Source organism: Anomaloglossus baeobatrachus, chromosome 5 (assembly GCF_048569485.1).
Source record: "Anomaloglossus baeobatrachus isolate aAnoBae1 chromosome 5, aAnoBae1.hap1, whole genome shotgun sequence".
In the NCBI taxonomy this organism is placed as follows: Eukaryota; Metazoa; Chordata; class Amphibia; order Anura; family Aromobatidae; genus Anomaloglossus; species Anomaloglossus baeobatrachus.
In genome coordinates this window covers 475,374,687-475,392,186 of record NC_134357.1, presented here as the reverse complement: position 1 = coordinate 475,392,186, position 17,500 = coordinate 475,374,687, and the positions used below count along the sequence as shown (strand labels likewise).

The window sequence follows — 17,500 nt, the reverse complement described above, 5'->3', positions numbered from 1 at the left end:
TCCGAACTCCGGATCGGATCCGGACTTATTGTTCAACCCGCGGCGGATCCGCCAGACCAGGATTATTAGAAGTCCGCTCAACTCTACTCCTGAGGTAAAAGCCCCGGATCAGCAGTAATTGCCTCAGGTGATAGACTTGTCCATATATTCCACAGTCACTGCCGTCTGTAACAGCCACAGCTGCCACCACACGTTCTCCCAGGATCCTGTGCAGCGTGGATCTAATTTGCATATTAATGTGTGACAAAATATTACTTATTTTTTCCCTTGATTATTTTTTTCCAATTTAACTGCAACATTCATAGAATGCTTCACAAAACCTTTTAGAATTTACTGATAAAAAAAAGAAAATCTCCCTAACTGCAAATATTCCCTCTTCCAGGACTATATATAGCGGTCAGGTCGGCCCTGAGTTTGTGCTCGCTTCGGCAGCACATATACTAAAATTGGAACGATACAGAGAAGATTAGCATGGCCCCTGCGCAAGGATGACACGCAAATTCGTGAAGCGTTCCATATTTTGACGCATTTCTCAACCCCAATTTTTTTTGACACTCATTTACTGAGTTAACCGTTTCAGCCGCAGAGCGTTTTCTGTTTTTGCTGTTTTGTTTTTTGCTCCCCTTCTTCCGAGAGACATAACTTTTTTATTTTTCAGTCAATCTTGCCATATGAGAGCTTGTTTTTTGCAGGACGAGTTGTACTTTTAAATGAAACCATAAGTTTTACCATATAGTGTACTGGAAAACAGCAAACAAAATTCCAAGTGTGGAAAAACTTCAAAAAAAGTTTGATCGCACAATAGTTTTTGGGATATTTTATTCACCGTGTTCACTATATGGTAAAACTGATGTGTGGGTGTGATGCCTGAGGTCGGTGCGAGTTTGTAGACACCAAACATTTATAGGTTTACTTGTATCTAAGGGGTTAAAAAAATTCAAAAGCTTGTCCAATAAAAGTGGTGTACGTTTTGCGCCATTTTCCGAAAACCATAGCATTCTCATTTTTTGGGATCTACGGCTCAGTGAGGGCTTATTTTTTGCATCTCGAGCTGACATTTTTAATGATACCATTTTTGCGCAGATGCTACATTTTGATCGCCTGTTATTGCATTTTGCGTAAAACTTGCGGCGACAAAAAAACCCGTAATTTTAGCATTTGGAATTGTTTTTCCACTACGCCATTTACCAATCAGGTTAATTGATTTTATGTGTTGATAAATCGGTCATTTCTTAACGCGGCGATACCAAATATGTGTATATTTTTTATTTTTTAACCCTTTCATTTTCAATGGGGTGAAAGGGGGGTGATTTTAACTTTTAGGGTTTTTCTTATCTTTTAAAACTTTTTTTTTATTTTACTAGTCCCCCTAGGGGGCTATATGGATCAACAATGCGATCGCTCTGCAAAACAAGGGGCAAATAACCCAAAACAGCTGTCTGTGGATGGATACCATGTTTTGGCATAGGTGGTCTCCTTGACTGGAGACTAGTGTTGAGCGGACCCGAACTTTAAAAATCCGGATCCGCCCGGTTTCAGAGTCCGATCCGGGTCTAACCCGACCCGGGTATCCAGCAGCACGATCCGGGTCTCTCTCTCTCTCTCTCTCCCTCTCACTCTCCCTCCCTCTCTCTGTCTCTCCTTCTCTCTCCCTCTCCCTCTCTCTTTCCCACTCTCCCCCTCTCTTTCCCTCTCTCCCTCTCTCTCCCCCTCTCTCCCTCCCTCTCTCTCTCCCTCTCTCCCTCTCTTTCCCACTCTCCCTCCCTCTCTCCCTCTCTCCCACTCCCTTTCTCTCTCTCCCTCTCCCTTTCCCTCTCTCTCCTCTCTCCTTTCTCCCGTCCCGGATCCGCTCCCCATTGACTTATATAGGTCCGAACTCCGGATCGGATCCGGACTTAATGTTCAACCCGCGGCGGATCCGCCAGACCAGGATTATTAGAAGTCCGCTCAACTCTACTCCTGAGGTAAAAGCCCCGGATCAGCAGTAATTGCCTCAGGTGATAGACTTGTCCATATATTCCACAGTCACTGCCGTCTGTAACAGCCACAGCTGCCACCACACGTTCTCCCAGGATCCTGTGCAGCGTGGATCTAATTTGCATATTAATGTGTGACAAAATATTACTTATTTTTTCCCTTGATTATTTTTTTCCAATTTATCTGCAACATTCATAGAATGCTTCACAAAACCTTTTAGAATTTACTGATAAAAAAAAGAAAATCTCCCTAACTGCAAATATTCCCTCTTCCAGGACTATATATAGCGGTCAGGTCGGCCCTGAGTTTGTGCTCGCTTCGGCAGCACATATACTAAAATTGGAACGATACAGAGAAGATTAGCATGGCCCCTGCGCAAGGATGACACGCAAATTCGTGAAGCGTTCCATATTTTGACGCATTTCTCAACCCCAATTTTTTTTGACACTCATTTACTGAGTTAACCGTTTCAGCCGCAGAGCGTTTTCTGTTTTTGCTGTTTTGTTTTTTGCTCCCCTTCTTCCGAGAGACATAACTTTTTTATTTTTCAGTCAATCTTGCCATATGAGAGCTTGTTTTTTGCAGGACGAGTTGTACTTTTAAATGAAACCATAAGTTTTACCATATAGTGTACTGGAAAACAGCAAACAAAATTCCAAGTGTGGAAAAACTTCAAAAAAAGTTTGATCGCACAATAGTTTTTGGGATATTTTATTCACCGTGTTCACTATATGGTAAAACTGATGTGTGGGTGTGATGCCTGAGGTCGGTGCGAGTTTGTAGACACCAAACATTTATAGGTTTACTTGTATCTAAGGGGTTAAAAAAATTCAAAAGCTTGTCCAATAAAAGTGGTGTACGTTTTGCGCCATTTTCCGAAAACCATAGCATTCTCATTTTTTGGGATCTACGGCTCAGTGAGGGCTTATTTTTTTGCATCTCGAGCTGACATTTTTAATGATACCATTTTTGCGCAGATGCTACATTTTGATCGCCTGTTATTGCATTTTGCGTAAAACTTGCGGCGACAAAAAAACCCGTAATTTTAGCATTTGGAATTGTTTTTCCACTACGCCATTTACCAATCAGGTTAATTGATTTTATGTGTTGATAAATCGGTCATTTCTTAACGCGGCGATACCAAATATGTGTATATTTTTTATTTTTTTAACCCTTTCATTTTCAATGGGGTGAAAGGGGGGTGATTTTAACTTTTAGGGTTTTTCTTATCTTTTAAAACTTTTTTTTTATTTTACTAGTCCCCCTAGGGGGCTATATGGATCAACAATGCGATCGCTCTGCAAAACAAGGGGCAAATAACCCAAAACAGCTGTCTGTGGATGGATACCATGTTTTGGCATAGGTGGTCTCCTTGACTGGAGACTAGTGTTGAGCGGACCCGAACTTTAAAAATCCGGATCCGCCCGGTTTCAGAGTCCGATCCGGGTCTAACCCGACCCGGGTATCCAGCAGCACGATCCGGGTCTCTCTCTCTCTCTCTCTCCCTCTCACTCTCCCTCCCTCTCTCTGTCTCTCCTTCTCTCTCCCTCTCCCTCTCTCTTTCCCACTCTCCCCCTCTCTTTCCCTCTCTCCCTCTCTCTCCCCCTCTCTCCCTCCCTCTCTCTCTCCCTCTCTCCCTCTCTTTCCCACTCTCCCTCCCTCTCTCCCTCTCTCCCACTCCCTTTCTCTCTCTCCCTCTCCCTTTCCCTCTCTCTCCTCTCTCCTTTCTCCCGTCCCGGATCCGCTCCCCATTGACTTATATAGGTCCGAACTCCGGATCGGATCCGGACTTAATGTTCAACCCGCGGCGGATCCGCCAGACCAGGATTATTAGAAGTCCGCTCAACTCTACTCCTGAGGTAAAAGCCCCGGATCAGCAGTAATTGCCTCAGGTGATAGACTTGTCCATATATTCCACAGTCACTGCCATCTGTAACAGCCACAGCTGCCACCACACGTTCTCCCAGGATCCTGTGCAGCGTGGATCTAATTTGCATATTAATGTGTGACAAAATATTACTTATTTTTTCCCTTGATTATTTTTTTCCAATTTATCTGCAACATTCATAGAATGCTTCACAAAACCTTTTAGAATTTACTGATAAAAAAAAGAAAATCTCCCTAACTGCAAATATTCCCTCTTCCAGGACTATATATAGCGGTCAGGTCGGCCCTGAGTTTGTGCTCGCTTCGGCAGCACATATACTAAAATTGGAACGATACAGAGAAGATTAGCATGGCCCCTGCGCAAGGATGACACGCAAATTCGTGAAGCGTTCCATATTTTGACGCATTTCTCAACCCCAATTTTTTTTGACACTCATTTACTGAGTTAACCGTTTCAGCCGCAGAGCGTTTTCTGTTTTTGCTGTTTTGTTTTTTGCTCCCCTTCTTCCGAGAGACATAACTTTTTTATTTTTCAGTCAATCTTGCCATATGAGAGCTTGTTTTTTGCAGGACGAGTTGTACTTTTAAATGAAACCATAAGTTTTACCATATAGTGTACTGGAAAACAGCAAACAAAATTCCAAGTGTGGAAAAACTTCAAAAAAAGTTTGATCGCACAATAGTTTTTGGGATATTTTATTCACCGTGTTCACTATATGGTAAAACTGATGTGTGGGTGTGATGCCTGAGGTCGGTGCGAGTTTGTAGACACCAAACATTTATAGGTTTACTTGTATCTAAGGGGTTAAAAAAATTCAAAAGCTTGTCCAATAAAAGTGGTGTACGTTTTGCGCCATTTTCCGAAAACCATAGCATTCTCATTTTTTGGGATCTACGGCTCAGTGAGGGCTTATTTTTTTGCATCTCGAGCTGACATTTTTAATGATACCATTTTTGCGCAGATGCTACATTTTGATCGCCTGTTATTGCATTTTGCGTAAAACTTGCGGCGACAAAAAAACCCGTAATTTTAGCATTTGGAATTGTTTTTCCACTACGCCATTTACCAATCAGGTTAATTGATTTTATGTGTTGATAAATCGGTCATTTCTTAACGCGGCGATACCAAATATGTGTATATTTTTTATTTTTTTAACCCTTTCATTTTCAATGGGGTGAAAGGGGGGTGATTTTAACTTTTAGGGTTTTTCTTATCTTTTAAAACTTTTTTTTTATTTTACTAGTCCCCCTAGGGGGCTATATGGATCAACAATGCGATCGCTCTGCAAAACAAGGGGCAAATAACCCAAAACAGCTGTCTGTGGATGGATACCATGTTTTGGCATAGGTGGTCTCCTTGACTGGAGACTAGTGTTGAGCGGACCCGAACTTTAAAAATCCGGATCCGCCCGGTTTCAGAGTCCGATCCGGGTCTAACCCGACCCGGGTATCCAGCAGCACGATCCGGGTCTCTCTCTCTCTCTCTCTCCCTCTCACTCTCCCTCCCTCTCTCTGTCTCTCCTTCTCTCTCCCTCTCCCTCTCTCTTTCCCACTCTCCCCTCTCTTTCCCTCTCTCCCTCTCTCTCCCCCTCTCTCCCTCCCTCTCTCTCTCCCTCTCTCCCTCTCTTTCCCACTCTCCCTCCCTCTCTCCCTCTCTCCCACTCCCTTTCTCTCTCTCCCTCTCCCTTTCCCTCTCTCTCCTCTCTCCTTTCTCCCGTCCCGGATCCGCTCCCCATTGACTTATATAGGGTCCGAACTCCGGATCGGATCCGGACTTAATGTTCAACCCGCGGCGGATCCGCCAGACCAGGATTATTAGAAGTCCGCTCAACTCTACTCCTGAGGTAAAAGCCCCGGATCAGCAGTAATTGCCTCAGGTGATAGACTTGTCCATATATTCCACAGTCACTGCCGTCTGTAACAGCCACAGCTGCCACCACACGTTCTCCCAGGATCCTGTGCAGCGTGGATCTAATTTGCATATTAATGTGTGACAAAATATTACTTATTTTTTCCCTTGATTATTTTTTTCCAATTTATCTGCAACATTCATAGAATGCTTCACAAAACCTTTTAGAATTTACTGATAAAAAAAAGAAAATCTCCCTAACTGCAAATATTCCCTCTTCCAGGACTATATATAGCGGTCAGGTCGGCCCTGAGTTTGTGCTCGCTTCGGCAGCACATATACTAAAATTGGAACGATACAGAGAAGATTAGCATGGCCCCTGCGCAAGGATGACACGCAAATTCGTGAAGCGTTCCATATTTTGACGCATTTCTCAACCCCAATTTTTTTTGACACTCATTTACTGAGTTAACCGTTTCAGCCGCAGAGCGTTTTCTGTTTTTGCTGTTTTGTTTTTTGCTCCCCTTCTTCCGAGAGACATAACTTTTTTATTTTTCAGTCAATCTTGCCATATGAGAGCTTGTTTTTTGCAGGACGAGTTGTACTTTTAAATGAAACCATAAGTTTTACCATATAGTGTACTGGAAAACAGCAAACAAAATTCCAAGTGTGGAAAAACTTCAAAAAAAGTTTGATCGCACAATAGTTTTTGGGATATTTTATTCACCGTGTTCACTATATGGTAAAACTGATGTGTGGGTGTGATGCCTGAGGTCGGTGCGAGTTTGTAGACACCAAACATTTATAGGTTTACTTGTATCTAAGGGGTTAAAAAAATTCAAAAGCTTGTCCAATAAAAGTGGTGTACGTTTTGCGCCATTTTCCGAAAACCATAGCATTCTCATTTTTTGGGATCTACGGCTCAGTGAGGGCTTATTTTTTTGCATCTCGAGCTGACATTTTTAATGATACCATTTTTGCGCAGATGCTACATTTTGATCGCCTGTTATTGCATTTTGCGTAAAACTTGCGGCGACAAAAAAACCCGTAATTTTAGCATTTGGAATTGTTTTTCCACTACGCCATTTACCAATCAGGTTAATTGATTTTATGTGTTGATAAATCGGTCATTTCTTAACGCGGCGATACCAAATATGTGTATATTTTTTATTTTTTTAACCCTTTCATTTTCAATGGGGTGAAAGGGGGGTGATTTTAACTTTTAGGGTTTTTCTTATCTTTTAAAACTTTTTTTTTATTTTACTAGTCCCCCTAGGGGGCTATATGGATCAACAATGCGATCGCTCTGCAAAACAAGGGGCAAATAACCCAAAACAGCTGTCTGTGGATGGATACCATGTTTTGGCATAGGTGGTCTCCTTGACTGGAGACTAGTGTTGAGCGGACCCGAACTTTAAAAATCCGGATCCGCCCGGTTTCAGAGTCCGATCCGGGTCTAACCCGACCCGGGTATCCAGCAGCACGATCCGGGTCTCTCTCTCTCTCTCTCTCCCTCTCACTCTCCCTCCCTCTCTCTGTCTCTCCTTCTCTCTCCCTCTCCCTCTCTCTTTCCCACTCTCCCCCTCTCTTTCCCTCTCTCCCTCTCTCTCCCCCTCTCTCCCTCCCTCTCTCTCTCCCTCTCTCCCTCTCTTTCCCACTCTCCCTCCCTCTCTCCCTCTCTCCCACTCCCTTTCTCTCTCTCCCTCTCCCTTTCCCTCTCTCTCCTCTCTCCTTTCTCCCGTCCCGGATCCGCTCCCCATTGACTTATATAGGTCCGAACTCCGGATCGGATCCGGACTTAATGTTCAACCCGCGGCGGATCCGCCAGACCAGGATTATTAGAAGTCCGCTCAACTCTACTCCTGAGGTAAAAGCCCCGGATCAGCAGTAATTGCCTCAGGTGATAGACTTGTCCATATATTCCACAGTCACTGCCGTCTGTAACAGCCACAGCTGCCACCACACGTTCTCCCAGGATCCTGTGCAGCGTGGATCTAATTTGCATATTAATGTGTGACAAAATATTACTTATTTTTTCCCTTGATTATTTTTTTCCAATTTATCTGCAACATTCATAGAATGCTTCACAAAACCTTTTAGAATTTACTGATAAAAAAAAGAAAATCTCCCTAACTGCAAATATTCCCTCTTCCAGGACTATATATAGCGGTCAGGTCTGCCCTGAGTTTGTGCTCGCTTCGGCAGCACATATACTAAAATTGGAACGATACAGAGAAGATTAGCATGGCCCCTGCGCAAGGATGACACGCAAATTCGTGAAGCGTTCCATATTTTGACGCATTTCTCAACCCCAATTTTTTTTGACACTCATTTACTGAGTTAACCGTTTCAGCCGCAGAGCGTTTTCTGTTTTTGCTGTTTTGTTTTTTGCTCCCCTTCTTCCGAGAGACATAACTTTTTTATTTTTCAGTCAATCTTGCCATATGAGAGCTTGTTTTTTGCAGGACGAGTTGTACTTTTAAATGAAACCATAAGTTTTACCATATAGTGTACTGGAAAACAGCAAACAAAATTCCAAGTGTGGAAAAACTGCAAAAAAAGTGTGATCGCACAATAGTTTTTGGGATATTTTATTCACCGTGTTCACTATATGGTAAAACTGATGTGTGGGTGTGATGCCTGAGGTCGGTGCGAGTTTGTAGACACCAAACATTTATAGGTTTACTTGTATCTAAGGGGTTAAAAAAATTCAAAAGCTTGTCCAATAAAAGTGGTGTACGTTTTGCGCCATTTTCCGAAAACCATAGCATTCTCATTTTTTGGGATCTACGGCTCAGTGAGGGCTTATTTTTTTGCATCTCGAGCTGACATTTTTAATGATACCATTTTTGCGCAGATGCTACATTTTGATCGCCTGTTATTGCATTTTGCGTAAAACTTGCGGCGACAAAAAAACCCGTAACTTTAGCATTTGGAATTGTTTTTCCACTGCGCCATTTACCAATCAGGTTAATTGATTTTATGTGTTGATAAATCGGGCATTTCTTAACGCGGCGATACCAAATATGTGTATATTTTTTATTTTTTTAACCCTTTCATTTTCAATGGGGTGAAAGGGGGGTGATTTTAACTTTTAGGGTTTTTCTTATTTTTTAAAACTTTTTTTTTTTATTTTACTAGTCCCCCTAGGGGGCTATATGGATCAACAATGCGATCGCTCTGCAAAACAAGGGGCAAATAACGCAAAACAGCTGTCTGTGGATGGATACCATGTTTTGGCATAGGTGGTCTCCTTGACTGGAGACTAGTGTTGAGCGGACCCGAACTTTAAAAATCCGGATCCGCCCGGTTTCAGAGTCCGATCCGGGTCTAACCCGACCCGGGTATCCAGCAGCACGATCCGGGTCTCTCTCTCTCTCTCTCTCTCCCTCTCACTCTCCCTCCCTCTCTCTGTCTCTCCTTCTCTCTCCCTCTCCCTCTCTCTTTCCCACTCTCCCCCTCTCTTTCCCTCTCTCCCTCTCTCTCCCCCTCTCTCCCTCCCTCTCTCTCTCCCTCTCTCCCTCTCTTTCCCACTCTCCCTCCCTCTCTCCCTCTCTCCCACTCCCTTTCTCTCTCTCCCTCTCCCTTTCCCTCTCTCTCCTCTCTCCTTTCTCCCGTCCCGGATCCGCTCCCCATTGACTTATATAGGTCCGAACTCCGGATCGGATCCGGACTTATTGTTCAACCCGCGGCGGATCCGCCAGACCAGGATTATTAGAAGTCCGCTCAACTCTACTCCTGAGGTAAAAGCCCCGGATCAGCAGTAATTGCCTCAGGTGATAGACTTGTCCATATATTCCACAGTCACTGCCGTCTGTAACAGCCACAGCTGCCACCACACGTTCTCCCAGGATCCTGTGCAGCGTGGATCTCATTTGCATATTAATGTGTGACAAAATATTACTTATTTTTTCCCTTGATTATTTTTTTCCAATTTAACTGCAACATTCATAGAATGCTTCACAAAACCTTTTAGAATTTACTGATAAAAAAAAGAAAATCTCCCTAACTGCAAATATTCCCTCTTCCAGGACTATATATAGCGGTCAGGTCGGCCCTGAGTTTGTGCTCGCTTCGGCAGCACATATACTAAAATTGGAACGATACAGAGAAGATTAGCATGGCCCCTGCGCAAGGATGACACGCAAATTCGTGAAGCGTTCCATATTTTGACGCATTTCTCAACCCCAATTTTTTTTGACACTCATTTACTGAGTTAACCGTTTCAGCCGCAGAGCGTTTTCTGTTTTTGCTGTTTTGTTTTTTGCTCCCCTTCTTCCGAGAGACATAACTTTTTTATTTTTCAGTCAATCTTGCCATATGAGAGCTTGTTTTTTGCAGGACGAGTTGTACTTTTAAATGAAACCATAAGTTTTACCATATAGTGTACTGGAAAACAGCAAACAAAATTCCAAGTGTGGAAAAACTGCAAAAAAAGTGTGATCGCACAATAGTTTTTGGGATATTTTATTCACCGTGTTCACTATATGGTAAAACTGATGTGTGGGTGTGATGCCTGAGGTCGGTGCGAGTTTGTAGACACCAAACATTTATAGGTTTACTTGTATCTAAGGGGTTAAAAAAATTCAAAAGCTTGTCCAATAAAAGTGGTGTTTGTTTTGCGCCATTTTCCGAAAACCATAGCATTCTCATTTTTTGGGATCTACGGCTCAGTGAGGGCTTATTTTTTTGCATCTCGAGCTGACATTTTTAATGATACCATTTTTGCGCAGATGCTACATTTTGATCGCCTGTTATTGCATTTTGCGTAAAACTTGCGGCGACAAAAAAACCCGTAATTTTAGCATTTGGAATTGTTTTTCCACTACGCCATTTACCAATCAGGTTAATTGATTTTATGTGTTGATAAATCGGGCATTTCTTAACGCGGCGATACCAAATATGTGTATATTTTTTATTTTTTTAACCCTTTCATTTTCAATGGGGTGAAAGGGGGGTGATTTTAACTTTTAGGGTTTTTCTTATTTTTTAAAACTTTTTTTTTTATTTTACTAGTCCCCCTAGGGGGCTATATGGATCAACAATGCGATCGCTCTGCAAAACAAGGGGCAAATAACCCAAAACAGCTGTCTGTGGATGGATACCATGTTTTGGCATAGGTGGTCTCCTTGACTGGAGACTAGTGTTGAGTGGACCCGAACTTTAAAAATCCGGATCCGCCCGGTTTCAGAGTCCGATCCGGGTCTAACCCGACCCGAGTATCCAGCAGCACGATCCGGGTCTCTCTCTCTCTCTCTCTCTCCCTCTCACTCTCCCTCCCTCTCTCTGTCTCTCCTTCTCTCTCCCTCTCCCTCTCTCTTTCCCTCTCTCCCCCTCTCTTTCCCTCTCTCCCTCTCTCTCCCCCTCTCTCCCTCCCTCCCTCCCTCTCTCTCTCCCTCTCTCTCCCCCTCTCTCCCTCTCTCCCTCTTTCCCTCTCCCTCTCTTTCCCACTCTCCCTCCCTCTCCCCCTCTCTCCCTCCCTCTCTCTCTCCCTCTCTCCCTCTCTTTCCCACTCTCCCTCCCTCTCTCCCTCTCTCCCACTCCCTTTCTCTCTCTCCCTCTCCCTTTCCCTCTCTCTCCTCTCTCCTTTCTCCCGTCCCGGATCCGCTCCCCATTGACTTATATAGGTCCGAACTCCGGATCGGATCCGGACTTAATGTTCAACCCGCGGCGGATCCGCCAGACCAGGATTATTAGAAGTCCGCTCAACTCTACTCCTGAGGTAAAAGCCCCGGATCAGCAGTAATTGCCTCAGGTGATAGACTTGTCCATATATTCCACAGTCACTGCCGTCTGTAACAGCCACAGCTGCCACCACACGTTCTCCCAGGATCCTGTGCAGCGTGGATCTAATTTGCATATTAATGTGTGACAAAATATTACTTATTTTTTCCCTTGATTATTTTTTTCCAATTTATCTGCAACATTCATAGAATGCTTCACAAAACCTTTTAGAATTTACTGATAAAAAAAAGAAAATCTCCCTAACTGCAAATATTCCCTCTTCCAGGACTATATATAGCGGTCAGGTCGGCCCTGAGTTTGTGCTCGCTTCGGCAGCACATATACTAAAATTGGAACGATACAGAGAAGATTAGCATGGCCCCTGCGCAAGGATGACACGCAAATTCGTGAAGTGTTCCATATTTTGACGCATTTCTCAACCCCAATTTTTTTTGACACTCATTTACTGAGTTAACCGTTTCAGCCGCAGAGCGTTTTCTGTTTTTGCTGTTTTGTTTTTTGCTCCCCTTCTTCCGAGAGACATAACTTTTTTATTTTTCAGTCAATCTTGCCATATGAGAGCTTGTTTTTTGCAGGACGAGTTGTACTTTTAAATGAAACCATAAGTTTTACCATATAGTGTTCTGGAAAACAGCAAACAAAATTCCAAGTGTGGAAAAACTGCAAAAAAAGTGTGATCGCACAATAGTTTTTGGGATATTTTATTCACCGTGTTCACTATATGGTAAAACTGATGTGTGGGTGTGATGCCTGAGGTCGGTGCGAGTTTGTAGACACCAAACATTTATAGGTTTACTTGTATCTAAGGGGTTAAAAAAATTCAAAAGCTTGTCCAATAAAAGTGGTGTACGTTTTGCGCCATTTTCCGAAAACCATAGCATTCTCATTTTTTGGGATCTACGGCTCAGTGAGGGCTTATTTTTTTGCATCTCGAGCTGACATTTTTAATGATACCATTTTTGCGCAGATGCTACATTTTGATCGCCTGTTATTGCATTTTGCGTAAAACTTGCGGCGACAAAAAAACCCGTAATTTTAGCATTTGGAATTGTTTTTCCACTACGCCATTTACCAATCAGGTTAATTGATTTTATGTGTTGATAAATCGGGCATTTCTTAACGCGGCGACACCAAATATGTGTATATTTTTTATTTTTTTAACCCTTTCATTTTCAATGGGGTGAAAGGGGGGTGATTTTAACTTTTAGGGTTTTTCTTATTTTTTAAAACTTTTTTTTTTATTTTACTAGTCCCCCTAGGGGGCTATATGGATCAACAATGCGATCGCTCTGCAAAACAAGGGGCAAATAACCCAAAACAGCTGTCTGTGGATGGATACCATGTTTTGGCATAGGTGGTCTCCTTGACTGGAGACTAGTGTTGAGCGGACCCGAACTTTAAAAATCCGGATCCGCCCGGTTTCAGAGTCCGATCCGGGTCTAACCCGACCCGGGCATCCAGCAGCACGATCCGGGTCTCTCTCTCTCTCTCTCTCTCCCTCTCACTCTCCCTCCCTCTCTCTGTCTCTCCTTCTCTCTCCCTCTCCCTCTCTCTTTCCCTCTCTCCCCCTCTGTTTCCCTCTCTCTTTCCCTCTCTCCCTCTCTCTCTCTCCCTCTCTCCCTCTTTCCCTCTCTCTCTCTTTCCCACTCTCCCTCCCTCTCTCCCTCTCTCCCACTCCCTTTCTCTCTCTCCCTCTCCCTTTCCCTCTCTCTCCTCTCTCCTTTCTCCCGTCCCGGATCCGCACCCCATTGACTTATATAGGTCCGAACTCCGGATCGGATCCGGACTTATTGTTCAACCCGCGGCGGATCCGCCAGACCAGGATTATTAGAAGTCCGCTCAACTCTACTCCTGAGGTAAAAGCCCCGGATCAGCAGTAATTGCCTCAGGTGATAGACTTGTCCATATATTCCACAGTCACTGCCGTCTGTAACAGCCACAGCTGCCACCACACGTTCTTCCAGGATCCTGTGCAGCGTGGATCTAATTTGCATATTAATGTGTGACAAAATATTACTTATTTTTTCCCTTGATTATTTTTTTCCAATTTAACTGCAACATTCATAGAATGCTTCACAAAACCTTTTAGAATTTACTGATAAAAAAAAGAAAATCTCCCTAACTGCAAATATTCCCTTTTCCAGGACTATATATAGCGGTCAGGTCGGCCCTGAGTTTGTGCTCGCTTCGGCAGCACATATACTAAAATTGGAACGATACAGAGAAGATTAGCATGGCCCCTGCGCAAGGATGACACGCAAATTCGTGAAGCGTTCCATATTTTGACGCATTTCTCAACCCCAATTTTTTTTGACACTCATTTACTGAGTTAACCGTTTCAGCCGCAGAGCGTTTTCTGTTTTTGCTGTTTTGTTTTTTGCTCCCCTTCTTCCGAGAGACATAACTTTTTTATTTTTCAGTCAATCTTGCCATATGAGAGCTTGTTTTTTGCAGGACGAGTTGTACTTTTAAATGAAACCATAAGTTTTACCATATAGTGTACTGGAAAACAGCAAACAAAATTCCAAGTGTGGAAAAACTTCAAAAAAAGTTTGATCGCACAATAGTTTTTGGGATATTTTATTCACCGTGTTCACTATATGGTAAAACTGATGTGTGGGTGTGATGCCTGAGGTCGGTGCGAGTTTGTAGACACCAAACATTTATAGGTTCACTTGTATCTAAGGGGTTAAAAAAATTCAAAAGCTTGTCCAATAAAAGTGGTGTACGTTTTGCGCCATTTTCCGAAAACCATAGCATTCTCATTTTTTGGGATCTACGGCTCAGTGAGGGCTTATTTTTTTGCATCTCGAGCTGACATTTTTAATGATACCATTTTTGCGCAGATGCTACATTTTGATCGCCTGTTATTGCATTTTGCGTAAAACTTGCGGCGACAAAAAAACCCGTAATTTTAGCATTTGGAATTGTTTTTCCACTACGCCATTTACCAATCAGGTTAATTGATTTTATGTGTTGATAAATCGGTCATTTCTTAACGCGGCGATACCAAATATGTGTATATTTTTTATTTTTTTAACCCTTTCATTTTCAATGGGGTGAAAGGGGGGTGATTTTAACTTTTAGGGTTTTTCTTATCTTTTAAAACTTTTTTTTTATTTTACTAGTCCCCCTAGGGGGCTATATGGATCAACAATGCGATCGCTCTGCAAAACAAGGGGCAAATAACCCAAAACAGCTGTCTGTGGATGGATACCATGTTTTGGCATAGGTGGTCTCCTTGACTGGAGACTAGTGTTGAGCGGACCCGAACTTTAAAAATCCGGATCCGCCCGGTTTCAGAGTCCGATCCGGGTCTAACCCGACCCGGGTATCCAGCAGCACGATCCGGGTCTCTCTCTCTCTCTCTCTCCCTCTCACTCTCCCTCCCTCTCTCTGTCTCTCCTTCTCTCTCCCTCTCCCTCTCTCTTTCCCACTCTCCCCCTCTCTTTCCCTCTCTCCCTCTCTCTCCCCCTCTCTCCCTCCCTCTCTCTCTCCCTCTCTCCCTCTCTTTCCCACTCTCCCTCCCTCTCTCCCTCTCTCCCACTCCCTTTCTCTCTCTCCCTCTCCCTTTCCCTCTCTCTCCTCTCTCCTTTCTCCCGTCCCGGATCCGCTCCCCATTGACTTATATAGGTCCGAACTCCGGATCGGATCCGGACTTAATGTTCAACCCGCGGCGGATCCGCCAGACCAGGATTATTAGAAGTCCGCTCAACTCTACTCCTGAGGTAAAAGCCCCGGATCAGCAGTAATTGCCTCAGGTGATAGACTTGTCCATATATTCCACAGTCACTGCCGTCTGTAACAGCCACAGCTGCCACCACACGTTCTCCCAGGATCCTGTGCAGCGTGGATCTAATTTGCATATTAATGTGTGACAAAATATTACTTATTTTTTCCCTTGATTATTTTTTTCCAATTTATCTGCAACATTCATAGAATGCTTCACAAAACCTTTTAGAATTTACTGATAAAAAAAAGAAAATCTCCCTAACTGCAAATATTCCCTCTTCCAGGACTATATATAGCGGTCAGGTCGGCCCTGAGTTTGTGCTCGCTTCGGCAGCACATATACTAAAATTGGAACGATACAGAGAAGATTAGCATGGCCCCTGCGCAAGGATGACACGCAAATTCGTGAAGTGTTCCATATTTTGACGCATTTCTCAACCCCAATTTTTTTTGACACTCATTTACTGAGTTAACCGTTTCAGCCGCAGAGCGTTTTCTGTTTTTGCTGTTTTGTTTTTTGCTCCCCTTCTTCCGAGAGACATAACTTTTTTATTTTTCAGTCAATCTTGCCATATGAGAGCTTGTTTTTTGCAGGACGAGTTGTACTTTTAAATGAAACCATAAGTTTTACCATATAGTGTACTGGAAAACAGCAAACAAAATTCCAAGTGTGGAAAAACTGCAAAAAAAGTGTGATCGCACAATAGTTTTTGGGATATTTTATTCACCGTGTTCACTATATGGTAAAACTGATGTGTGGGTGTGATGCCTGAGGTCGGTGCGAGTTTGTAGACACCAAACATTTATAGGTTTACTTGTATCTAAGGGGTTAAAAAAATTCAAAAGCTTGTCCAATAAAAGTGGTGTACGTTTTGCGCCATTTTCCGAAAACCATAGCATTCTCATTTTTTGGGATCTACGGCTCAGTGAGGGCTTATTTTTTTGCATCTCGAGCTGACATTTTTAATGATACCATTTTTGCGCAGATGCTACATTTTGATCGCCTGTTATTGCATTTTGCGTAAAACTTGCGGCGACAAAAAAACCCGTAATTTTAGCATTTGGAATTGTTTTTCCACTACGCCATTTACCAATCAGGTTAATTGATTTTATGTGTTGATAAATCGGGCATTTCTTAACGCGGCGACACCAAATATGTGTATATTTTTTATTTTTTTAACCCTTTCATTTTCAATGGGGTGAAAGGGGGGTGATTTTAACTTTTAGGGTTTTTCTTATTTTTTAAAACTTTTTTTTTTATTTTACTAGTCCCCCTAGGGGGCTATATGGATCAACAATGCGATCGCTCTGCAAAACAAGGGGCAAATAACCCAAAACAGCTGTCTGTGGATGGATACCATGTTTTGGCATAGGTGGTCTCCTTGACTGGAGACTAGTGTTGAGCGGACCCGAACTTTAAAAATCCGGATCCGCCCGGTTTCAGAGTCCGATCCGGGTCTAACCCGACCCGGGCATCCAGCAGCACGATCCGGGTCTCTCTCTCTCTCTCTCTCTCCCTCTCACTCTCCCTCCCTCTCTCTGTCTCTCCTTCTCTCTCCCTCTCCCTCTCTCTTTCCCTCTCTCCCCCTCTCTTTCCCTCTCTCCCTCTCTCTCCCCCTCTCTCCCTCCCTCTCTCTCTCCCTCTCTCCCTCTCTCCCACTCCCTTTCTCTCTCTCCCTCTCCCTTTCCCTCTCTCTCCTCTCTCCTTTCTCCCGTCCCGGATCCGCTCCCCATTGACTTATATAGGTCCGAACTCCGGATCGGATCCGGACTTATTGTTCAACCCGCGGCGGATCCGCCAGACCAGGATTATTAGAAGTCCGCTCAACTCTACTCCTGAGGTAAAAGCCCCGGATCAGCAGTAATTGCCTCAGGTGATAGACTAGTCCATATATTCCACAGTCACTGCCGTCTGTAACAGCCACAGCTGCCACCACACGTTCTCCCAGGATCCTGTGCAGCGTGGATCTCATTTGCATATTAATGTGTGACAAAATATTACTTATTTTTTCCCTTGATTATTTTTTTCCAATTTAACTGCAACATTCATAGAATGCTTCACAAAACCTTTTAGAATTTACTGATAAAAAAAAGAAAATCTCCCTAACTGCAAATATTCCCTCTTCCAGGACTATATATAGCGGTCAGGTCGGCCCTGAGTTTGTGCTCGCTTCGGCAGCACATATACTAAAATTGGAACGATACAGAGAAGATTAGCATGGCCCCTGCGCAAGGATGACACGCAAATTCGTGAAGCGTTCCATATTTTGACGCATTTCTCAACCCCAATTTTTTTTGACACTCATTTAC

The 17,500-nt window shown here is 43.4% G+C and overlaps 10 non-coding genes across 10 annotated transcripts; all 10 read left to right on the top strand.

Moving 5' to 3' along the window:
- The first annotated feature begins 416 nt into the window (after positions 1 to 416).
- Positions 417 to 523, top strand: LOC142313518 (U6 spliceosomal RNA). Its single transcript, XR_012754514.1, has one exon. It is a non-coding gene; the product is annotated as a U6 spliceosomal RNA (small nuclear RNA).
- Positions 524 to 2,286: 1,763 nt separating this feature from the next.
- LOC142313517 (U6 spliceosomal RNA) lies at positions 2,287 to 2,393 on the top strand. Its single transcript, XR_012754513.1, has one exon. It is a non-coding gene; the product is annotated as a U6 spliceosomal RNA (small nuclear RNA).
- Positions 2,394 to 4,158: 1,765 nt separating this feature from the next.
- LOC142313515 (U6 spliceosomal RNA) lies at positions 4,159 to 4,265 on the top strand. Its single transcript, XR_012754511.1, has one exon. It is a non-coding gene; the product is annotated as a U6 spliceosomal RNA (small nuclear RNA).
- Positions 4,266 to 6,030: 1,765 nt separating this feature from the next.
- Positions 6,031 to 6,137, top strand: LOC142313514 (U6 spliceosomal RNA). The gene has a single exon (XR_012754510.1). It is a non-coding gene; the product is annotated as a U6 spliceosomal RNA (small nuclear RNA).
- Positions 6,138 to 7,902: 1,765 nt separating this feature from the next.
- LOC142313513 (U6 spliceosomal RNA) lies at positions 7,903 to 8,009 on the top strand. Its single transcript, XR_012754509.1, has one exon. It is a non-coding gene; the product is annotated as a U6 spliceosomal RNA (small nuclear RNA).
- A 1,769-nt stretch (positions 8,010 to 9,778) lies between these two features.
- On the top strand, positions 9,779 to 9,885 carry LOC142313512 (U6 spliceosomal RNA). The gene has a single exon (XR_012754508.1). It is a non-coding gene; the product is annotated as a U6 spliceosomal RNA (small nuclear RNA).
- A 1,872-nt stretch (positions 9,886 to 11,757) lies between these two features.
- Positions 11,758 to 11,864, top strand: LOC142313481 (U6 spliceosomal RNA). The gene has a single exon (XR_012754478.1). It is a non-coding gene; the product is annotated as a U6 spliceosomal RNA (small nuclear RNA).
- A 1,772-nt stretch (positions 11,865 to 13,636) lies between these two features.
- LOC142313511 (U6 spliceosomal RNA) lies at positions 13,637 to 13,743 on the top strand. The gene has a single exon (XR_012754507.1). It is a non-coding gene; the product is annotated as a U6 spliceosomal RNA (small nuclear RNA).
- A 1,765-nt stretch (positions 13,744 to 15,508) lies between these two features.
- Positions 15,509 to 15,615, top strand: LOC142313480 (U6 spliceosomal RNA). Its single transcript, XR_012754477.1, has one exon. It is a non-coding gene; the product is annotated as a U6 spliceosomal RNA (small nuclear RNA).
- A 1,738-nt stretch (positions 15,616 to 17,353) lies between these two features.
- On the top strand, positions 17,354 to 17,460 carry LOC142313510 (U6 spliceosomal RNA). Its single transcript, XR_012754506.1, has one exon. It is a non-coding gene; the product is annotated as a U6 spliceosomal RNA (small nuclear RNA).
- The last annotated feature ends 40 nt before the right edge of the window (positions 17,461 to 17,500 follow it).